This window comes from Hyperolius riggenbachi, chromosome 5 (genome assembly GCF_040937935.1).
Source record: "Hyperolius riggenbachi isolate aHypRig1 chromosome 5, aHypRig1.pri, whole genome shotgun sequence".
Taxonomy (NCBI): domain Eukaryota; kingdom Metazoa; phylum Chordata; class Amphibia; order Anura; family Hyperoliidae; genus Hyperolius; species Hyperolius riggenbachi.
This window is the reverse complement of record NC_090650.1, coordinates 421381158-421406320: the sequence shown is the minus strand read 5'-3', so window position 1 is coordinate 421406320 and position 25163 is coordinate 421381158. Positions and strand designations below refer to the sequence as shown.

General features: G+C 45.1%; 1 protein-coding gene across 4 annotated transcripts in view; it reads left to right on the top strand.

Moving 5' to 3' along the window:
- ADCY8 (adenylate cyclase 8) overlaps nt 1-25163 on the top strand; it is a 383431-nt gene that overhangs the window by 89834 nt on the left and 268434 nt on the right. The window contains exon 1 of one of the 4 annotated variants that reach the window (XM_068238030.1): nt 24182-24195. The exons of the other annotated variants lie outside the window; for them this stretch is intronic. The gene's annotated coding sequence lies outside the window, so the exon portion shown is untranslated. Of the gene's footprint in view, nt 1-24181; nt 24196-25163 lie in introns of those variants that run through there. 4 annotated transcript variants of the gene reach the window in all.

Below are 25163 nucleotides of genomic sequence, written 5' to 3'. Positions count from 1 at the left end.
GGATGTGGTGTTTTCTAAAAAAGAAAAAAAAGTGGGGTATTTGTTGGTAACGGCATGGAGGGTTATGGGTGTGTTGTGGAGCATTGTGGGATATGGGATTGAGGATAATGGGTGTGCAGTAGAGCATTGTGGGAAATGGCACAGGGAGTTGTGGGTGTGTTTTGGAGCATTGTGGGATATTGTATTGAGGATATTGAGTGTGTTGTGGAGCATTGTAGGATATGGTACAGGGAGTTGTGGGTGTGTTGTGGAGCATTGTGGGATATGGGATTGAACATAATGGGTGTGCTGTGGAGCATTGTGGGATATAGCACAGGGAGTTGTGGGTGTGTTGTGGAGCATTGTGGGATATGGTACAGGGCATTGTTGGCGTGTTGTGGAGCATTGTGGGATATGGTACAGGGAGTTGTTGGTGTGTTGTGGAGCATTGTGAGATATGGTACAGGGAGTTGTGGGTGTGTTGTGGAGCATTGTGGGATATGGCATTGAGGATAATGGGTGTGCTGTGGAGCATTGTGGGATATGGATTGAGGATAATGAGTGAGTCATAGAGCATTGTGGGATATGGTACAGGGCGTTGTTGGAGTGTTGTGGAGCATTGTGGGATATAGCACATGGAGTTGTGGGTGTGTTGTAGAGCATTTTAGAATAGCATTGTAGTATATAGCATTGAGAATAATGGGTGGGTAGTGGTGCATCATGGGACATGGTATTGAGGATAATGGGTGTGTTGTGGAGCATTGTTGGATATGGCATTGAGGATAATGAATGTGTTGTGGAGTATTGTGGGACATAGCATTGAGGATAATCGGTGTGTTGTGGAGCATTGTGGGACATAGCATTGAGGATAATGGGTGTGTTGTGGAGCGTTGTGGAATATGACATTGATGATAATGGGTGTGCTGTGGAGCATTGTGGGATATGGTACAGGGAGTTGTGGGTGTGTTGTGGAGCATTGTGGGACAAGGCTTTGAGGATAATGTGTGTGTCATGGAGCATTGTGGGATATGTCATTGAGGATAATGGGTGTGTCATAGAGCATTGTGGGATATGGTACAGGGCGTTGTTGGCGTGTTGTGGAGCATTGTGGGATATAGCACAGGGAGTTGTGGGTGTGTTGTAGAGCATTGTAGAATAGCATTGTAGTATATGGCATTGAGAATAATGGGTGGGTAGTGGTGCGTCATGGGACAAGGTATTGAGGATAATGGGTGTGTTGTGGAGCATTGTTGGATATGGCATTGAGGATAATGAATGTGTTGTGGAGCATTGTGGGACATAGCATTGAGGATAATGGGTGTGTTGTGGAGCATTGTGGGACAAAGCATTGAGGATAATGGGTGTGTAGTGGAGCATTGTGGGATATGGATTGATGATAATGAGTGTGTCATAGAGCATTGTGGGATATGGTACAGGGCGTTGTTAGCGTGTTGTGGAGCATTGTGGGATATAGCACAGGGAGTTGTGGGTGTGTTGTGGAGCATTGTGGAATATGGCATTGAGAATAATGGGTTTGTTGTGGAGCATTGTGGAATATGACATTGAGGATAATGGGTGTGTTGTGGAGCATTGTGGTGATATGGTACAGGGAGTTTTGGGTGTGTTGTGGAGCATTGTGGTGATATGGTACAGGGAGTTGCGGGTGTGTTGTGGAGCGTTGTGGGATATGGTACAGGGAGTTGTGGGTGTGTTGTGGAGCATTGTGGGATATGGTACAGGGAGTTGCGGGTGTGTTGTGGAGCATTGTGGGATATGGTACAGGGAGTTGTGGGTGTGTTGTGGAGCATTGTGGGATATGGTACAGGGAGTTGCGGGTGTGTTGTGGAGCATTGTGGTGATATGGTACAGGGAGTTATGGGTGTGTTGTGGAGCATTGTGGGATATGGTACAGGGAGTTGTGGGTGTGTTGTGGAGCATTGTGGGATATGGTACAGGGAGTTGTGGGTGTGTTGTGGAGCACTGTGGGATATGGTACAGGGAGTTGTGGGTGTGTTGTGGAGCATTGTGATGATATGGTACAGAGAGTTTTGGGTGTGTTGTGGAGCATTGTGGGATATGGTACAGGGAGTTATGGGTGTGTTGTGGAGCATTGTAGTGATATGGTACAGGGAGTTGTGGGTGTGTTGTGGAGCATTGTAGTGATATGGTACAGGGAGTTGTGGGTGTGTTGTGGAGCATTGTGGGACATGGTACATGGAGTTGTGGGTGTGTTGTGGAGCATTGAAGTGATATGGTACAGGGAGTTGTGGGTGTGTTGTGGAGCATTGTGGGACATGGTACAGGGAGTTATGGGTGTGTTGTGGAGCATTGTGGGATATGGTACAGGGAGTTGTGGGTGTGTTGTGGAGCATTGTGGGATATGGTACAGGGAGTTGTGGGTGTGTTGTGGAGCACTGTGGGATATGGTACAGGGAGTTGTGGGTGTGTTGTGGAGCATTGTGATGATATGGTACAGAGAGTTTTGGGTGTGTTGTGGAGCATTGTGGGATATGGTACAGGGAGTTATGGGTGTGTTGTGGAGCATTGTAGTGATATGGTACAGGGAGTTGTGGGTGTGTTGTGGAGCATTGTAGTGATATGGTACAGGGAGTTGTGGGTGTGTTGTGGAGCATTGTGGGACATGGTACAGGGAGTTATGGGTGTGTTGTGAAGCATTGTGGGACATGGTACAGGGAGTTGTGGGTGTGTTGTGGAGCATTGTAGTGATATGGTACAGGGAGTTGTGGGTGTGTTGTGGAGCATTGTGGGACATGGTACAGGGAGTTATGGGTGTGTTGTGGAGCATTGTGGGATATGGTACAGGGAGTTATGGGTGTGTTGTGGAGCATTGTAGTGATATGGTACAGGGAGTTGTGGGTGTGTTGTGGAGCATTGTGGGATATGGTACAGGGAGTTATAGGTGTGTTGTGGAGCATTGTGGGAAATGGTACAGGGAGTTATGGGTGTGTTGTGGAGCATTGTGGGACATGGCATTGAGTATCGAGGATAATGGGCATGTTGTGGAGCATTGTGTAATATGACATAGAGGATAATGGGTGTGCTGTGGAGCATTGTGGATATGGCATTGAGTATCGAAGATAATGGGCATGTTGTGGAGCATTGTGTAATATGACATAGAGGATAATGGGTGTGCTGTGGAGCATTGTGAAATATGACATTGAGTATAAAGATGTGTTGTAGAGTATTGTGGAATATGGCATTAACCTCCCTGGCGGTTAATTTTTTTTGCCAAATTGGCAAAAAAACTTTTTTTTTTAATTTTTTTTTTTGTTTCATGTAAAGCTACCAGAGTGGTAGCTACATGAAACACCACTAGAGGGCGCATGTGTCCCTCTAGTGCGATCGTCGCCGGCATCTATAGCAAACAGGGGAACGCGTATACAACGCGTTCCCCTGTTTGGCTTCTCCTGTCGCCATGGCGACGATCGGGATGACGTCATGGACGTCAGCCGACGTCCTGACGTCAGACACCTCCGATCCAGCCCATAGCGCTGCCCGGAACTCATTGGTCCGGGCAGCGCAGGGCTCTGGCGGGAGGGGGGGGCCCTCTTTCGCCGCTGCGTGCGGCCGATCGCCGCAGAGCGGCGGCGATCAAGCTGTGCGCGCGGCTAGCAAAGTGCTGGCTGCGCACAGCAATTTACAGAATAAAAATCGCCCCACCAGGGGCTGAGATCTCCCCCTGCGCGGCATAGCCCGAGCTCAGCTCGGGCTTACCGCCAGGGAGGTTAAAGAGAACCCGAGGTGGGTTCTAAGAATCCTATTAGCACACAGAGGCTGTGTCTGCATATAATGCCCAGCCTCTGTTGCTATACAGTATCCCTCCAGTCTCCCCCCTGCGCTCTGCTGTCCCCCATAAATCATACGCCGTGCTGGTGACACGCAGCTCCTCCTCTAGGTCGCCGCTCTGATTCTCTTTAAGCTTAATGCGTGTGTTGTGGAGCATTGTGGGATATGGCATTGAGAATATAGGGTGTGTTGTGGAGCATTGTGGGATATGGCATATGGATGTGTTGTGATGCATTGTAGGACATAGCATTAAGGACTGAGGATAATGGGTGTGTTGTGGAGCACTGTGGGGCATAGCATTGAGGATAATTGGTGTGTTGTGGAGCATTGTGGGACATGGCACTGAGGATAATAGGTGTGTTGTGGAGCATTGTGGGACATGGCATTGAGGATAATGGGTGTGTTGTTGAATATTGTGGGATATAGCATTGAGGATTGAGGATAATGGGTGTGTTGTGGAGCATTGTGGGATTTGGCATTGAGGATAATGGGTGTGTTGTGGAGCATTATGGGACATTGCACTGAGAATTGAGGATAATGGGTGTGTTGTTGAATACTGTGGGATATAGCATTGAGGATTGAGGATAATGGGTGTGTTGTGGAGCATTGTGGGATTTGGCATTGAGGATAATGGGTGTGTTGTGGAGCATTATGGGACATGGCACTGAGAATAATAGGTGTGTTGTGAAACAACACATTTTTAGTATTGCTCGGGTACTACTTTTAAAACGATGTGATAAAAAAAAAGTATCCAAAGCTGTGATATGCAATAAGTACCAGCAGACTATGAAATGTACAAATTCTACTACTATGATACTACTAATATTATTCCTCCAGCTAATAATAATGTTCCTACTGCTGCTGTTGTTGTTGTTTTCCTCTTTGCTGGTGTTATCATCCCTCTAATCCGCGGGCCTTGAATCGAGATCTTTTATTTTTGACTTGAGGGTTTGTTTGCAGTCCGGTTTCTTCCTCTCTCTAATTCCTTAATGCTTTTAGTGGAAGTCTGTTCAGTGCAGGGATTTCAGATGAGCTTGCCATCTGTAACACATTGGGGGAGACCTCAGCCAACATACACTTTTAGGCCTTGCAGTGCTTATATGTAGGTCACAAGTGTGCCAAGATGGAAAAGGCTGCTCTTCCTCTCTATAATTCTCCCTCGTTCAGGTCCCTCATCATCTCTCTCTCCCCGGAAGCAGGAAATTTGGGCACATGAGGCAGGTGGACAAAAAGGGCGCCGCCATTCACGCCCATAATAAATATCGTTTAAATCGGCGCCCAACAGGAAAAAAGGGCGCCGGAGAAAAATAACGTTTTAAAAGCGGCGCCCGGAGACTTTTAATGTTTTATAATTGTTTCTCATGATTACACATTATTTAATGATTTATAATTTTTAAAACATTATTTTTAAACGAAAAACAGTACAATATTTTTTAAAACATTACTTTTAAACGAAAAACCGTACAATATTTTTTTTTTTTTTAAACGAAAAACCGCACCATATTTTTTTAAAACGTTATTAATGCTTATCACAGGCTGGGTCTTAGGTTTAGGCACTACCAGGGGGGTCTTAGGTTTAGGCACCAACAGGGGGGTCTTAGGGTTAGGCACCAACAGGGGGGTCTTAGGGTTAGGCACCAACAGGGGGGTCTTAGGTTTAGGCACCACCAGGGGGGTCTTAGGGTTAGGCACCAACAGGGGGGTCTTAGGGTTAGGCACCAACAGGGGGGTCTTAGGTTTAGGCACCACCAGGGGGTCTTAGGTTTAGGCACCACCAGGGGGGTCTTAGGTTTAGGCACCACCAGGGGGTTCTAGGGGTTAGGGATAGGTACAGGGAGGGTTCTGTGTGAGAGTAGGGTTAGGTATAGCTTTAGTAAAATTCTCATTGTTTTATAAAACGTTATTATAAATTTCAATTTTTAAACAGGGAAGATTAACATTTTTAAAATTGCCGATTTTATACACATTATTTAATGATTTATAACTTTATAAAACATTATTTTTAAACGAAATATAACACAATTTTTTTTAAACGTTATTCATGATTATCTTTTAAAACCCTGCGCCCTTTTTTAACGTACGCCTCTCCCCTTCCTCCCCACATTCGGGGCCATATGCTATTTTTGCTGTTCCACCTGCATTTACTCCCAGATTATATTTTTACAACTTGTAAATAAAAGGACTTTCAAACCGTCAGCAAGCAATCCAATTCTCAAAATAATTTTTACAGTATTTTTTCAACCTACTTTTCAGTACTTTTCCCACTGCAAATTGCTAAACAGTTATTTAAAATCGAAGATGAAATATTATCTCCCAGGAGAAAACTCAGGAGAAAAAGTGAATTGCGTATAGCCTATAGGCTCATATGCAAGTAAGGAGTTCTCATAGGAGATATTTTTTCATCTTCTATTTAAAATAACTTTTCAGCACTTTACAATTGAAAAAGTACCAAAAAGTGGGTAAAAATGTTCTGAGTATTTTCTTGCTTGCCGGTGGCTTAAAGAGACACTGAAGCGAAAAAAAATGATGATATTATCATTTGTATGTGTAGCACAGCTAAGAAATAAAACATTAGGGCCCTTTTCCACTAGAGCGATTGTGATTGCTGAATCGCAAAATCGCAAATCGCTAGTGATTTTTAAATCGCTAGGGCTGTTACTTTATCATATAAATCATGAGAAGTATTTTCCACTACAGTGATTCGATTTGGAAATCGCTAATCGCAAATCGCGAGCGATTTTTACAATGATAATGCAATGCAAATGAAAATCGCAAATCGCAATCGCATAACAGAATTAATGAAAAATCGCAATCGCAATCACTGGCGTTTGTGATTTGTGATTGCGATTGCTAGTGGAAAAAGGCCCTTAGATCAGATACATCAGTCTAATTGTTTCCAGTACAGGAAGAGTTGAGAAACTCCAGTTGTTATCTCTATGCAAACAAGCCATTAAGCTCTCTGACTAAGTTAGTCGTGGAGAGGGCTGTTATCTGACTTTTATTATCTCAACTGTTCCTGGACTATTTACTTTTCCTCTGCTAGAGGAGAGGTCATTACTTCACAGACTGCTCTGAAAGAATCATTTTGAATGCTGAGTGTTGTGTAATCTGCACATATTATAGAATAATGCAATGTTAGAAAAAACACTACATACCTGAAAATAAAAGTATGAGAATATTTTCTTTGCTGCTAATCTTCTAGTAATTATTCATAGTACACAACAAATTCACTATATCATATTATTTTTTTTTCGCTTCAGTGTCTCTTTAAAAGGCGTTTTATGAAAAGTTGTGAAAATATCACAGAGGAGAGAACTCAGGAGAAAAGGTTAATTGCATTTGGGCCCTGACACATCATTGCATTCCAGTGATTTTGGAGGTGTGTTTAGCTTACAGGTAGAACAATCAGTGATTTGCATATTCAGCAGTGATTCATTGTGGGAGACATCATATGCTCACTCCAACCTGAATTATCGCAAATACCGTCTGTTTTAAAGAGGCTCTGAAGCCATTCTAAAATCTCATTTTTACCTTCAATTTATGTTAAGCATTATCAGTAGACCTGAAATGCCACATTCTCGTGGCAGAATGAGGGGTTTAGACCCCCCAAATTCTCGGTTCCAAAATGTAGGCAACGCTTCCTTGTAGAGGCAGAGCTTAGCGCCGATTGCCGCCTCTCCCCACCCCTCTCAGTCTTCCTTCACAGAGGGAGAGGCGGAGATCCGTGGGCAGATTGACTTCATTAGAGGCAGAGCTACAGCACTAATCTCTGCCTCCCCGGGCAGCAAGATCCACGACTTTGAAAGTCGTGGATGATTGCCCTGGGATTTGGGGGGTCTGAAGCCCTCGTTCTGCCACGGGAATGCAGCGTTTTAGGCAGGGCTGTGGAGTTGGAGTCAAGGAGTCGGAGCAATTTTGGGTACCTGGAGTTGGAGTCGTGATTTCATAAACTAAGGACTCGGAAGTCGGATGATTTTTGCGCAAAATTCACAGTCCTGGTAAGTATTAGTCTAAGGAGTCAGAGTCGAGGAGTCTGAGTCATTTTGGGCACCTGGAGTCTGAGTTGAAGTCGGAGTCGGCAGTTTCGTAAACTGAGAAGTCGGAGTCGGAGTTGGAGATTTTTGTACCGACTCCACAGTCCTGGTTTTAGGTCTACTGATAATGCTTAACATGAATTGAAGGTAGAAATGAGATTTTAGAATAGCTTCAGACTCTTTAAGAAGGTAAACTTTTGTTTTGCTCAGAGGATAACTTAGCTCTTTACAAGGGCATACAGTATTACCATAATTTGTCTCAAGTGCCTGAATCTACTTGAAGTGACTCAATCTTGCCTTGGAGTGTTTAGCTTGTTTTACAGAAGTTGTTCCTCAGTTTAAGGCTCCCTGCACACTGCAAATCCGTTTTCCGATTCCGTTTCCGATTCCGTTTCCGATTTTCAATTCCGATTTTCCCTGAATACATTCAACAGAAAAACAGATCAAAAAACGCAGCATGCAGTAAAGATTAAAAATCGGAATCGGATGTAAAAACAGATTAAAAAGCGGAATCGGAATCGGAAATGTATGCAGTGTGCAAGAGGCCTAAGGCTCCCTGCACACTGCAAATCCGTTTTCCGATTCCGATTCCGATTCCGTTTCCGATTTTCCTTGAATACATTCAACAGAAAAACGGATCAAAAAACGCAGCATGCAGTTAAGATTAAAAATCTGAATCGGAATCGGATGTAAAAACAGATTAAAAAGCGGAATCGGAATCTGAAATGCATGCAGTGTGCAAGAGGCCTAACTCAGATTAATTGGCCTACAGTTCCTCTGTATTGCTTCAGGACCCTTTCACACTGGGGCAGTGCAGCATTTTTACCGCACCCCACCACAGGGCAATGAAAGTCTATGGAGCCTTTCATACCGACATGGTGTGGTGCGATGCGACGTAAGCGATGCTTTCGCGCCATCCCCGACGCGAGGGCAATGTTACCGTGGGGTCCTGCGGCGACTTGCGGTGGACTGGAAGTCATGTAAGTCTTGTCGAAGCGTGTTTTTAAAAATGCCAGCCGCAAGTTTTATGCCTCGCACATTGGTGGAAACGCTTCCGTGCAAGTGATCACTTCAACCACAAGAAGTGAGCGTCACTTACTGCTTGGCCAGCCGCCAGATAGGGATTACCGCGTACTAATGCAAGTGCGGGCCGCACCGCACTGCTAACGCCAATCTTCAGTCTGAAACCGGCCTCAGAGTCTAGCCATGCTGACAAAAACAGTACCGTTTTGTTGCCTCAAAGTTTCTTTTCCTCTTATTCCTCCTGGTACACACCATGCAATTTCCCGCCAGATAGACGGGGGAATCAATCATTTCTAACAGGTCTTATCTGATATTCGAATGTTTTTCTTAACTATTTTCCGATCGCTTCTATACAAAATCGATAAGAAAAACGATCGTAAATCGGATCAGACCTGTCGGAAATTAATGCATGGCATTAGAAATGTATAGTGCCTTATTAGTTGCTTCGACGGATACGTTGCTTTTTGCGATAAAACTCTATGGGCTTGATTCATTAACCATTTCAGCCCGCAGGTATTTTTCACCTTATGCATCAAAGCAATTTTCACCTCCCATTCAGTCGCTAATAACTTTATCACTACTTTTCACAATTTATTCATCTATATCTTGTTTTTTCCGCCACTAATTAGGCTTTCTTTGGGTGGTACATTTTGCTATTTTTTTTATAAATGCATTATAACAGGATTAATAAGAAAAAGATGGAAAAAATTCATTATTTCTCAGATTTTGGCTATTATAGCTTTAAAAAAATCCACGCTACCATCATTAAAACCTATGTATTTTATTTGCCCGTTTGTCTCGGTTATGACACCATTTAAATTTTGTCCCTATCACAATGTATGGCGCCAATATTTTATTTGGAAATAAAGGTGCATTTTTTACGTTTTGCGTGCATCACTATTTACAAGCTTATCATTTAAAAAATGTTCGTAGTATACCCCCTTCAAATGCATATTTAAAAAGTTCAGACCCTTAGGTAACTATTTATGTCTTTTTTTTTTTTTTTTTAAGTGTAATTGTTTTTCCATTAAAAATTTTATTTGGGTAATATTTTGGTGTGCTAAATAAACAGTTAATTTTCAATGTTATTATATGTGTAAATTGTAATGTAAAAAATATGTAGATGTAGTTTTACTATTTGGCCACAAGATGGCCACCTTGAGTTTTTTTTTCATCTTTGTGCTTCTCGCTAAGCGGAAGCACAAGGGGGACGCGGAAAATTTTACGTGCAGAAAAACTGAAGCCTCTAGTAAGAGCGCTTCGGTTTTTCTGCTGGGGACACGGATCGGTGAGCGAGAACCATGTTCCCTGGGCTACTGCGGGACAGCACGGGGGTGCGCCCATGATTGCGCGTGGGAGCGCGCCGAAGCGCGGCACCGTAGCAGAGCAGCCGCCCAGACGTGAGCTTCACGTCCGGGCGGCAGAAATGGTTAAGCTGCACTGCTAAAGCAGCACACCTTAATGTGAAGGAGCGGCCGCTAGTTCATGCCTTGCATAGCAGCGCTCACTGCTATGTAAGGAGCGTGCCTTCCTTAGGAGCGGTGCCTTCCTTAGGAGCGTGCCTCCCTTAGGAGCATGCCTTACTTAGATAGGTGAATTCTTAGATATGGTGATTTCCGTCAATAGAACGAGAATCACAGCAAGTCGCCCCAAAGACGCTGCATGCAGTGCGTTTGTGATTGACTGAAAACGCAATTGCCGCAGTGTGAATGTATCCATAGGGATACATTAGTAGCAGTGTTTTCCTGATCACCGGTGATCAGCAAAGCGCTGAAAAAGCGCCAAGTGTGAACCAGCCCTGCCTGTCTGCATACACAAGAGCAAGCAGCATGATTTTTTAGAAGGGGATAAGGTGAAGAGGTGCTTCTGGCATACAGGAGGGCTTAGCTGGGACCCTTCTTCACCTCTTATCCTTAAGCTCGAAAAGGAAGTGTGGAATATACAGCATACTTTACAGACTCCATCAGAGGACTCCCTCTGCTTCTCTCTTGTTATACGAGGAACAGGATAGCTACACTTTTTATATGGGGGACATGATGGCTGTACTTGTTATATGGGGGATATGATGGCTGCACTTGGTATGTGGTGGACATGATGGCTGCGCTTGTTATATGGGGGACATGATGGCTGCACTTGTTATAATGGAGACATGATGGCTGCACTTGTTATATGGGGGACATGATGGCTGCACTTGTTATATGGGAGACATGATGGCTGCACTTTTTATATGGGGGGGCTATGATGGCTGCACTTGTTATATGGGGGGGGGGCTATGATGGCTGCACTTTTTATATGGGGGCCTATGATGGCTGCACTTGTTGTATGGGGGACATGATGGCTGCCCTTGTTATATGGGGTACATGATGGCTGCACTTTTTATATGGGGGGCTATGATGGCTGCACTTGTTATATGGGGGACATGATGGCTGCACTTGTTATATGGGAGACATGATGGCTGCACTTGTTATAATGGATACATGATGGCTGCACTTGTTATATGGGGGACATGATGGCTGCACTTTTTATATGGGGGGCTATGATGGCTGCACTTGTTATATGGGGGGGGGGCTATGATGGCTGCACTTGTTATATGGGGGACATGATGGCTGCACTTGTTATATGGGGTACATGATGGCTGCACTTTTTATATGTGCAGCCATCATGTACCCCATATAACTCTCTGTGCACATTTGCATTGCGGCAGGCAGAGGCAATGGACTTGGGCAGAATTGGAGACAGAGGGGAAGAGGAAGCTTCTGCACTGGAAAACGAGCGGAGAAATGAGTGATAATTGATGGCTGCTGCAGTGTGAAGGTGAGCTGGCTACCTACACTGAAGGGGAGTGGGAAAAGGAGGGATTAAGGGAGTCATCTGGCTACCTATACTGGAGGGAAAGAGGGGAGGGGTTATCTGGCTACCTATACTGGGAGGGTCATCAGGCTACCTATACTAGAGGGAAAGGGGGGAGGGGTTATCTGGCTACCAATGCTGGAGGGAAGGGGGAGGGGTCATCCTGCTACCTATACTGAAGGGGGGCGGCTGGTGACAGTGGCCTTGGGCGGTAAAACGTACAAATCCGGCCCTGCCTATCAATCCATACCATGCACTGATGAGGACCAAAAGTCAAAAACAGGCTGTCTGCATGTTGAGTTGACATAGCTCTGTAAAATCTAAAGCTATAGACTTGCTATACACCAGCGGTTCTGGATGTAAGCCTGGCTTAACGCGCATAAAGAGATATTTTGCATATTCAGTAGTAATGCATTGTGGGTGACCACAGTTGCTCACTTAAAGCTGAACATCGCAAATACCGTCTGTTTTAAGAAGGCAAACTACTATGAGCGTTGCTTTTTAGTAGGATGGCTTTTTGGTCTCTTTGATGGTGCTCATACACGATCCAATAAACACATTAGATTTTTCCGTTTATTCAATCAAAATGATCAAATCAAATGAAAGTCAAAAACCTTTTTTTTTTTTCGATCAAGAAAAACATGTTGTAAAAATGTTTATATTTGATTTTTTTTTTCTGACAAATTGAACATTTGTGTATGGTACCTCAAAAACAACTATGCAATTTTTTTTCTAACGGAATAATTATAATTATTATTATTATTTATTTATATAGCGCCAACATATTCCGCAGCGCTTTACAAAGCACAATAAGACGACAAGGGGAACATAGATACACTAACAAATGTACAGCAGAGTTCTAAGCAGCGCAAATATTGTTACAAAAACAGTAAACATTAGGAGGATGACCCTGCCCTTGCGAGCTTACAATCTAATGGGTTGTGGGGGACACACTAGGTAAGGGGGTGGAGGATGGATGAGGCAGTGATTCTTTGCCTCTGATTACATTGTGACAGAGAAGTAAATAAGGGCTATAGAATGTTATAAGCTTGTCTGAAAAGGTGTGTTTTAAGAGTGCGTTTGAAGATGTCCAGGTTTGGAGCATGACGTACAGGCTGTGGAAGAGAGTTCCAGATAAGGGGTGATGCTCGTGTAAAGTCCTGGATGCGAGCATGAGAGGAGGTGATCAGCTTAAAGGCCAGGAAAATTTCTTGGGAGGAGCGGAGGTTGCGGGAGGGACAATATCTTGAGATTAGTCAGGAGATGTATGGAGGAGACAACTCGTGGAGGGCTTTGTATGTTAGAGTCAGGAGTTTGAACTGGATCCTCTGGGTAATGGGTAACCAGTGGAGAGAATGGCACAGTGGGGCTGCATCGGAAGAGCGTGTGGAAAGGTGAATGAGGCGGGCCACTGAATTTAGAAGGAATTGGAGAGGTGCTAGCCTTTTTTGTGGTAGGCCACAGAGCAGGGTGTTGCAGTAGTCAAGTAGTCTTGAAACAAAATTATCAAATCGGGGGAAAAAAAAGAAAGAATTGTACCATATATGGCCACCATTAGTCACCTGTAGTTTCCTAGTGGTTCTGGGTCACACCGAACTGCTTGGGTATTCTAAACCATCCATGATATTTGAAATTGCAGTTTGCCATAAGCGCAGTACTGAAATATAAAGGGATTCATGTACAGTTTTGCTCGGGGATTCATTTTAAAATCCTGAACCCGGCCTTTACACGCTTACAAAGTCTCATTGTGCGTCCTCGATGACAGCGCTAGCAGGAATGTCGGCCGGCCTTTTCAAGGTTGATTTTTGGCACAACAAAACACCCGTGTTGCAAATAACACCGCAAACAGCAATCGGGCCTCCATAACCGCTGGCATTGTTAGGCGGAATGGTAAACTGACACGGCAGCAGCCAGGGGCACGCACAGAGGCCGGGAGACAGCAGACTGCTCTGACAGCGGCGGAATAGATGTCAGACAAGAGACATTACGTTAAAAAGAAACAAGCTCGTTCATTGATGTGTTACTGCGCTCACTCTGTCACTATAATGTGATAACGATGTCCAGCACTATATTCTCTCCTGCCGCCGCTGGTTAGGTCTGTATAGATGGACATGAAAGGTGATGAGAACAGAATGCCGGACGGCTCCTAAAGCACTGAACTCAATTTGTATAGATGAAGTGCTTATAACCCCCACTAGGAGATACTTTGTCTCCGCTGGACTGGCTGCTCTTGGACTGCGTTTCATTCCATGTGGTCAGGCTGTTAAGCTCACAGATGAAACGTGGTATGTCAGGAAAGTTGCTACAAGACACTGGTGGAGGCACCCTTGATGATATGCTACTGTAGATGGTTATATAGACGAGAAGAGTAATATCCTACCTTCTCAGAAGAACAAACCATTGGTTAGTGTAAAAAGTATATTTGTCAATGCACTATAGACAATGCGTTTCATGGGTCTTGGCCCGCTTCCTCAGTACAAGTGCGTGAGAAGTTTTCGGTCTACAGTAGCATATTGTCAAAGGCACCTCCACCAGTGTTTTGTAACATAGTTCATACCCCAGAGGGGTTCTTAGTCATGGGGCCTTATCGAAGTCCTCGCCACTAATTAAGGAGAGCGACCGACCAGCATCTTCACCAACAGACCTGGGACACCGAGAAGGGGTTGTTATTTTCCGCAGGCTCAGACAGTGGTTGCAAGTTTTGTAACCCACCCTTGTGAGTATAACACCTGTACACGTATAACTTTACCCCATTGTCCTACGATTCGGCACCATTGGGCTTCTGGTCTCTCTCATCCCACAGATACTTGGAGGTTACGGGTAACCATCAAGGATCAAAAACTCTTTTATATCTGGAGCATCAATAGATTTGTAGTCCATCCAGTCAGTCTTGTTGTTCAGATGGCTCTGGATAGCCTAGCCGGATGAATCGGCCAGCGCACAAGAATTACTTTCTTCCATGCACTCCAGCCTGCGCACATGGGTGTGCTGATTGGACAGTGCAGAGCAGCAGCACACTGATGAGTCATCACTTCACTCAGCACTCCTCAGTCACCAACATGTAAAGAATAGGAGGCAGAGTTTAGAAGAAAAAAGATTTAGTTAGGTAAGCATAAGTTTCATAACGTAAACATTGCCCCCTCGCCCACCAAGTTTAGTAGCCAAGCCAGTATCTGAACTTGAAATGTAAATATTGAGTATTTAATTCCACTTTTATTTTGATTTAGCCTGTGAAATGCATCGTCCATAGAGTTCCCAACAATAAACTTTGTTTACTTCAGCTTCAGTGCCTTTGATAATTTATATTAGGTAAGCCACCTTCTTTACACTAAAGCAAAAAAAAAAATGATGATATACTGAATTGGTTGTGTAGTATGGATAATTACTAGAACATTAGTAGCAAAGAAAATATTCTCATATTTCTATTTTCAGTTATATAGTGTTTTTTATAACATTGCATCATTCTCTAATATTTGCAATTTACACACTACTCAGCATCCTAAATGATTTTACAGAGCAGGCCAGTGAACTATTGACCTGTCATCTGGAGGGAAAAAGAAATTACAATGACTGACAGTTGAGATAACAAGCTTCAGAAGACAGAGCTCTCTGCGACTTTGAAAGTCGTGGAGCTCAATGGCTCTTTTGCATAGATAACAACTGGAGTTTCTTAACTCTCCCTGTACTGGAAACAATATTAGACTTACGTCTCTGCTCCTAATGTGTTATTTCTTAGCTGTACTACACATACAAATCATTATTCATATCATATTTTTTTTCACTTCAGTGTCTCTTTAAACTGATTTTAGATGTTTTATCATACCTGGGGTGCCTCCTCCCACTATTTATTCTTAACTGGGAGAGGGTGGGAATAAAAGTGTAAATTGGCTTTCAGTCTACATATCTTTGTTCATACAGGTCCCCTTTAGTTTGTCAAATGTAGATCTTTGTAACGATGCATAGAATTATTGTGTCCGTGATATAAAATAAGCATTTGTAATATCCTTGTAATTAAATATTAAAGAATGTCAGGCAAATGTAGACTCCATTTAGTTTACTTGTGTATTCTTGCCATAGCCGGCCTTTGAAATGAGCGACCGGAGCGGTCGCTCAGGGCGCCAGCTTCCAAGGGGGCGCCTATAGCTGGTTGCCTATACTGAGGGCACCTACACCTGATTTCCTATACTGAGGGCACCTATAGCTGGCTACCTTTACTGAGGGCTCCAACGCCTGGCTACCTATACTGGAGGCACCTACGTACGCCTGGCTACCTATTGGGGGGATGGAGACCTTCAACTGACTTCCTATACTGGGGGCACCTATGCTTGGCAACCTATATTGAGGGCACCTACACATGAGATCATATACTGGGGGCACCTATCCCTGGCTACCTACCTATACTGAGTCTGAGGGCGTTTTTTTTGGGGGGGTGGGGGTTGCGCGCACTGCGGCTATAATGCGTGTTGCAAATTGTCGGTGCTGTGCTTTCATTCTAAATGGGGGGGAGGTGGCTAACTGGCCCACTGATTGTTTTTAATAATAATCCCGAAAGGTTCTAGCCTTCATTTTTAAGTGTATTCAGGATAATGCACTCTTTCCATCCATTCGTGGTTATTAATAGTATTTGTTTTTATTATACATATGTGACGTGTCACGGAGATCTGAGCATTTGTGTCACAATGTCAAAAAGGTTGGGAACCATTGTTCTAGGAGATATCTCAGGAGAAAAGGGGAATTGCATATGGGCCTATGTGTGTGTATACGTGCGTGCGTGTATATGCACGTGGGAAGAGGATGGGGGGGGGGCACAAAAATCAGGTTTCACTCAGGGCGCTGTGAAACCTAAGGCCGGCCCTGATTCTTGCCAAAGCCAATATGTTTGCGGTTCAGCTCCTGTCATTATCTGAAATCCATACGGAGGTGCTTCTCACCCAGTGAGAGAGATGTTGCCTTTACCTCTCTTTCAAAAATTACTGTGACAGATACATGGCAAAAGCCATCTTGTTTGTGATGTTAACACCATGCACACCGCAGAATCATGCAAATCTTCTTTCATGTGCTTTGCACATTCTTTATGATTGTTTTTGGGTGAGAGTTTACTGCTGGACTCCCCGTACAGTGAGGAGAGCGCTTCATATTGTCAATGGCGAGTTAGCCCAGAGTAAGGCTGGATGGAGACAGCACCAGAGAGACCCAAAAGTGGAAGAATAGCGTAGAGGGTGTGGAGTGCTACACCTTACCGTATTGTGTGGGTACACAACCTTGGGTGTTAAGCTGACACCCTAGATAATCAGAAAAGTCCAATAGTTGGTTAGCACACCGGGCTTCTCATAAGCAAAAGACAACGGATTATTCCTTCAAAGCGTGTGTCAAAACACCATTTCACAATTGTTTCGGGGCCACGCAAGGTCCCCTTCTTCAGAAAAGTGCAGACATTTTGTTAACATCCTGTGCCTTCAAATGAGCTTATCTGCCATCTCTGCCGTGGCTGTCATGTGACATGGGGAGAGATCATATTACAACTCGTGATTAGACACAAATGAGGGAGAATTAAACAGGATAAACTCTCTAAATACATACAGGATGAATTTCTCTTTGTTTAAACATTTATCCCCCTACTTTTACACAGGAGAGAGGTTTTCCTGACAGGTATTGTATATTCGGTTAGTACTCTTGCCTTATTCATATAGGCGAGTCAGGCAGAGTGTGTAACATTTGCACCGTTGTTAACGTTCAAAAACATTGAATATTGAGGTGTTAAATTACCAATGCTATACCTGCTGACTTCCTAATCCAATAAAAACGTCCTGATCTCTCCTCTGGCAGCGTCCAATCAGAAAAGCCTCCTCTCCTTCTCTTTGTTTTCCTTTGAAGAAGCACTATTATTAACACTTCCTGTATCACACCTCCAGAGAGCAATTAAAGTCAATCAATAATGGCATTGTAGTGACATACGGTGCATTGTTTCAATGAACGGCGGCTATTATACCAATAAACAGCTTTACATATAGCGATGGAATGAAAGAAGGTTTCGCCCTCATCGTCGAGGACTTAATTAAAAGCCCTTGCGACCCTCCCTGCGGTATCGCTGGCTGAGCCTTTATATCCAAGAGCACGCAAAGAGGACCATGAATAATTAACAGGACCGGTGATAATCTAGATTATAAAGTTGCGGCAATTAGGGAGCAGCCATGCTGGGAAAATTGTGACTCTTCCGATGAATGAGTGGCAATAATAATTACAATAACAAAAAAAATCTCGCAAAGATAACGGGAAGGAGCAGCGAGAGGCTTCAACGCAAAATACGAAACGCGGCTTCGGGAAAATACAGGCGGATTATTTCAGTCGCTGGCGGGAAACAAAAAAAAAAAAGAGCGAAGGGAATTTTGGTGTTAAATATTATAGCACGGGTCTGTCCGTGTCCAGCCAAAGGGCATCTTTTATACCAAAGGGCATATTTTGGTACAATGAGGGCACCTTTACTCTCTAGAGACGGATTATCCACAAGGCAAACCTAGGCAATTGCCAAGGACCTGGAGAGCGTCTAGGGGCCTGGCAGATGCTAGCCCCCACCAAATCTTACTTAAAAAAAAGCCAAAACTGTTTCTTGCCCAGAGCCCCATGTTACCTTAAAGCACCACTATTGCAAAAAATTATAAAATTTCAAATACATGTAAACACATACAAATAAGAAGTATGTTTCTAACAGAGTACAAGTACTACATTAATAAATTACTTTTCTCCTATGTTGCTGTCACATACAGTAGGTAGTAGAAATCTGACAGAACCAACAGTTTTTTTTAACTAGTCCATCTCTTCATGGGGGATTCTCAGTATTCCACTTTTTCTTTTCGAAAGCACTCCCTGAAGACGATCTATACAAAGATGCCGCCAACCCCCCCCCCCCCCCCACCTCCACCACCACCACCAATTTGCACACTACTCTGGCAGTTAACATGAGCAACTGCTGTTCACTAAGTGCTTTTGAAAATAAAGAAAACACTGAGAATCCCCCATGAGGAGATAGGCTAGTCCAAAACCTGTCAATTCTGTCAGATTTCTACTGCCCACTGTAAGTGGCAGCAACGTATTTTACATTTTTACAATTTTTGGTGATAGTTTTCCTTTAATACAGTTCTGGTTAAAGCAAGCCTGACGTGAGAATAAACTTATGAGATGTTATCTGTTGAACGAATCCTTTCTAGACCTTTCCTAGAGTCCTGTAGGACGGAAGCGGATGCAGAACAGACGCGCAGTGCATCCTGTGCAGATGCACTTATACCGTGCCTTTTACTGTCTCCGCTCCAAGTGGGGACAAGGCCAGATTTATACTTTTTCCACCCCCAGGACAACTTTCTTGCAGCTCCCCTTCCATGTGCAGCACCCCCCCCCCCCCCCCCCCCGATTCCTTGTACTGCCCCATCTTCCACGTCCTTCACTTCTTGGGCAGCAGCTCCCTATTTCCATGTATTGCCCCTTATTTCCAGCCATTGTATTCCATTTGCAGCCTTTTCTTCCATATATGGCAATCCCACTTCCATGTCCAGCCGCCCCTCAGCCAACTGCTGCCCAAGACCCGGGCCTTTGTGGCCTTTGAAGAAATCCATCCCTGAGTGGGAATCGAGCCTTAGACAGCACATTATTTTCTCTTCTCACAATAAAGCTGCACACTGATGTTCCTATAGAGATAGACAGTTCTCATAAAACAACGGGAATTATCTCAGCGTTTTGTAAACTCAACAATCTTGCTTCAGCAGTTGGCTGACATAGTTCCACTTCAGTGATGTACCACCACCACACCCCAAGCGGTGGACACTCACCACATTAATGTGACCCTTTGTTAGATGGGTCTCCAGCGCCTATGAGGTCATCTGGCCGCCCCCTGCCTCTCAAAAGCTTGTCTTCTACTTCCACCTTTTCATAGGATCATCACACCTCCAGAAAGATCATAATCGAGACTACCATAGCGTAAAACCATAAAAACGTTTTAATAAAAAAAGAAATTTGCGCTCTCAAGCTTCTGATGAGTCGCAGACGGCGAGGAAACTAGTCAAGCGTGCGGCCAATAACAGGAGACGTGGAGAGACAGAGGGGGACGGTAGGGGAGGCGAATTCACCAGTGCAACCAAGCCCACCCAGCGGCCTACGAATGGGGTAGAGCCCAATAAAACTCTGTGCCAGCTTACCACGTCTACGCTTGTGAGTGCAAATTTTAATATGAAGGAAAATGAACCAGGGTAGAAAGGACCAGTGTGGTTTGAATTATAAAACAACACATACATATAAACATATGACCAGGGCAGGCGCTACCATAGAGGCAAAGGAGGCAATTGCCCCAGGGACCCAGAGCCTGTAGGGGCCCCCAGTGGCTACAAGAGGAAAAATAATTTTCAAAAAGACCTTATAGTTTTTGAGAAAATCGATTTTAAAGTTTCAAAGGAAAAAAATACACATTTAAAAACCCGCCAACTTTAACGGTTAATAGCAAATCCACCTTAAATACTAGAAACCCTAAATTTGCAGGATATGTAAGGCCTCTTGCACACTGCAAGCGATTCAGATTCAGATTCCGCTTTTTAATCTGTTTTTACTTCCGATTCCGATTCCGATTTGCAGTTTGCTCCTTGCACGCTGCAAATCGGAATCTGAATCGGAGGTAAAAACTCATTAAAAAGCGGAATCTGAATCGGAATCGCTTGCAGTGTGCAAGAAGCCTTAAGGAGACCATAGGTAATAAGAGGAAAAAAACATTTTTCAAAAAGACCTTATAGTTTTTGAGAAAATCGATCTTAAAGTTTAGAAGGAAAAAAGTTTACTTTTAAATGCGGTAAATGTCACTTTCAGTAGCAAACCTAACGGTAGTGTAATTTTACATGTATCAAAAGAAAGAGCAATGAATTTCCTGACGGGGTTTCCAGAAGGTCAATACATACTCCGCAGCCGCAGCGCTTTGGCCAGGGATCGCTATACAGCCGCAATATGGCTGTATGAAGATTCCTATTTTCCCAATTTTTTAATTTTTTTTCATGTTTAGAGTGTGGGATTTTTTTTTTTTAATTATGTGGGGTCCCCCCTCCTGAAACTTTTTAACCCCTTGTCCCCCATGCAGGCTTGGGTAGCCAGAATGTGGAGCTCCGACCGATTGGGGCTTCACACCCTGACTATACCAGCTGCAAAAAAGGTCCCTTAATGGCGATTTTTGTTCCGGGGTATCTGTTGGGGGGCTCCCCCCAGGTTTATTTTGCCCTGGGGCCCCATTGTTGCTTAAACCGGCCCTGCATATGACTATGGTAGAATTAGAGTGTGAGCTCCTCTGAGGACAGTCTAGTGACATGACTGTGTACTCTGTACAGAGCCGCGGGAGATGTCAGCCCTAAATAAATACTAAATAATAACAATAATAAAAGGTGCTGCCTAAAAAACGGCACATAAATTATGGAGAAAAGAACTTGGCCTTGTTTGCTCATCATCAGTAAATTTCACTATAGATGCTTCTATCTCATGTCTCCTTTAGCAGCCAAGAAGCAGAAGATAGTAATTGCTTCCTATGGCTGGTGTCACCCTGTACCAGTGAATTTATAAACACAAAGGGGCCGCCCTTGTATATCTTATGACCCAGGATAACTGAGATATAACATGAAATATGCGCTCTGTAAGAAACTGTATTTTATACCTGATTTTTTTTCCTAGGCTTTTCTGGGTAATAATTCTCCATTCATGCATTGTGCATAACAGCCTGCTAACTAATGATAAGCTCCGAACGACAGGGAAAAAAATGAACTACCTAAACCAATAAATGCTGCTTTACGACATTGGTATTCCGGAGGAAACGCTACAAAATATTCACCCTGAGCTAATATCACATATGTTAACATTTCTGCTGTACTTTATGGCCTTTTACCTACTTTCCCACTGGTACCTTGTGGTGTGTTGCGTTGGAAAATGTCATCGCATTGCTAACGTGATGCAATTGTATACATAGGGTACTGTTCAGATTAGCAATACGGTGGGGCAGATCCGTTGGCAGGATACGATGCATGCAGATGCAATGCAATAACACAACACGCACACTAACAGTAGCAGTGATGCATACTTTATACCCATATTTTTGTCATATGAGATGCTGCGGAATATGATGCACCTAGGTTTAGAGGGCAAACACCAGGGAAAAAATATATTAAAACGGGTGCGTCCATTGCCCAGGAGCGTCTTGTAGATGTTCTCTCCCAATTATTGTGCCCCTTTTGTACCTCATGTGTCCTTCTGTGTCCCCATGTGCCCCTTCTGTCCCCATGTGTCCTCATCTGTCCCCATGTGTCTCCCTCTGTCCCCATATGTCCCCTTCTGTCCCCCATGTGTCCCCTTCTGTCCCCCATGCGTCCCCTTCTGTCCCTATGTGTCCTCCTATGTCCCCGTGTGTCCTCATCTGTCCCCCCTGTGTCCTATTCTGTCCCCATGTGTCCTCTTCTGTCCCCCATATGCCTCCCTCTGTCCCCCATGTGTCCCCCTATGTCCCCATGTGTTCAAATATGTTCCCATGTGTTCAAATCTGTCCCCATGTGTCCCCTTCTGTCCCCCATGTGTCCCCTTCTGTCCCCATGTGTCCTCATCTGTCCCCATGTGTCTCCTTCTGTCCCCATATGCCTTTCTCTGCTCCCTCCGTGTCCTTCTCCTCTTCCCCTTAAAGGACCACTATCGCAAAAATAGTAAAATTTAAAGTACATGTAAACATATACAAATAAAAAGTGTACTGTAATGAATAGCAGAGATGGCGCCGCGTGAGCAAGGGGCATGGCGGCTATCTCCGCGTCCCAGCCGGCGGCTTCTGCCGCGCAGCAACATGCTGCTGGTTTGCCTGGTCCTTCTAGTGCACACAAATTGAGAGCTACACGCGTGCGCACCAGGCGACAGGACCTTTATGCTAGCAGAAGGGGAGTCAGCTGATCATGCCGATCATCTGACCCCAGCTATGCTCCGGATTGGCTGAGTGACTGGGGCGGCGCTGTGGAGCGCTCTGGGTATATATAGGACTTGCCTGTCAGTTGCAAGTTGTCTGCTGTTGCGAATGCTTACGTGTGAGCACTCAGACCTCAGTCAGATCTTACAGTGTGTTAGAACCGGAGCTGGGAATTCACACTTAGTCAGATTCCGTTGATAGTCTTAAAAGTATTATTGTATTGTGAGACTTGCTTACCATTCTCAGAGTTCTCCCCAGGATTTTTTTCCAGCCGGGTGGCATGAAAAAGTTGCCGGGTGGGGCGGCACGGGGAAATTTGGCGGTGTGGAAAATTAAATATGCACTAATTAGGTCCTACACATGCGCCCATGTGTACGCTGGCAACCACATGGGGCATGTGTATGGATGATGGACACAGCCTGGAGCTAGCGGTGCACACAGACGGTAAAGTGTAGGGGTGGGGGCACATTGCACACTTAGGGGGTGGCAGCGGATGCGGATACTTACAGGCTTGACAGTAGTGTCCGTGCACTATGAAAGCCTCTACAGACTGTCGGCTTAGCCTTGGGCGCTGGTCTCGCCTCTTACTACCGCTGAGCCAATGACTGCACGAGATCTCGTGCACAGAGCTGTGCAGATTCAGGAGCAGCGTGCGTGCGCGATAGCCGGCCACGCGGTGATGGCAGCTGGGAACGCAGCCAGCCGGGCGGTAATTGATATTACCAGGGCCGCCCACCTGTTTGATCCTGGGGAGAACACTGCATTGTGGTTCAGGTATGCACACAGCATTGATGACATCTTATTTTGAATACATTGCTATGACAGCATGTCAGTATCATCAAGCTGTGCATGTAGCTTCTCACAGCTCCACTGACTCATCTGCTGCTCCAGCCATGAGATCCATAGCAGCCTGGACCCGCCCCCCCGAGTGACCCAGCCATATTTCCAGTGCAACCCTCCCTGACCCCCTCTGCCAAATGCCGAGCAGAATCGTGACGTGTTGCTGACACAATCTCAGCTCAGTGAGCTGATGTGTTAATGTCCCGCCCCCTCTACTCATCCCCCGAGTTTTCAAACATCCCCCGGCAAAGCAGAGTAGTCGTTTACCAGCAGCGTGTCCGTCCCCCTCCTGCACATACAGGCTCTATTAGCAGAAAAGCTTTCACTCACTGCTTCTCGCCGTTCGGATTCCCCTGCTTTGCCTGTCACTGGCTCTCCGTGCTGACACAATCTCAGCTCAGTGAGCTGATGTGTTAGATGTCCCGCCCCCTCTCCTCTTCCCCACGAGTTTTCAAACATAACCCGGCAGAGCAGAGTAGCAAAGTAGTCGTTTACCGGGCAGCACCGTGTCCGTCCCCCTCCGGCGCATACAGGCTCTATTAGCAAAGAAGCTTTCACTCACCGCTCCTTGCCGTTCGGGTTCCCCTGCTTTGCATGTCACCGGCTCACATCTATGTCGCTATGCAGTGGCGCCTCGCCACTAGAGGGCATCATAGGTATGAGCCGGTGACATGCAAGCAGGGTAACCCCGAACGGCGAGGAGCGGTGAGTGAAAGCTAGCTTCCGTCGTACACTCTAATAGAGCCTGTATGTGCAGGAAAGGGACGGACACGCTACGCTATGGGTAACGACTACTTTGCTACTCTGCAGCGCTGCTCTGTGCAGATTCAGAAGCTGCGCTGGTTTTTGCTACGTAACCAAGTGCGATAGCTGTCCACGTGGTGATGGCAGCTGGGAACGCAGCCAGCCGGGCGGTAATTGATTTTACCTGGGCGGCCCGCCCACTTGATTGATCCTGGGGAGAACACTGCATTCTGTAGACTAGTTCCCAGGTGTTGAAACCAAGGACTTCACACCAAGATCAGGATTGTTATATATACTGTTACCTGTTATGATCTCTGGCTTTCCTGACCACTCTCCTGCTTACTGATTCGGTACCTTTGCCCATCTGATAACCTGTTGCCGACTTTGCCTGTACCCGGATACCGAATCAGTCTTCCGTCTCTGTACTTTATCTGTCCGTGTGTTGCCGACCTTGCTTGTCTGACCTTTCTGGCTGTCACCCAACCCTTGGGTGATCAGCCTTACTGTACTATCCGTGACACTTGCTCTTCAGGTGTTCATTAGCTGCAAGGGTCACCTGCTCCTCAGGAGACCATCTTGCAGCTCAGTCAGTGGTCTCTACCCCTTAGGAGTCCACTGGCTGCAGTACAGTCTGATTCCCTGTTCCTCAGGGAATCCTTGGCTGCAGCACAGCCTGATTCCCTGCTCCTCAGGGAATCCCTGGCTGCATTCCGATCACATCCCTCACTACACCAGTTATCACTCTTTCAGTCCAGCCAGTGGTCCCTGCTCCTCAGGTGTCCACTGGCTGCAGTACCATCTGATTAGCTGCTCCTCAGGGAATCCTCGGCTGCAGTTCTATCATATCCCTCTTTCACCCAGTTCTCTCTCCTGCAGCCCAGTCAGTGGTTCCTGCTCCTCAGGTGTCCACTGGCTGCAGTACAAACTGT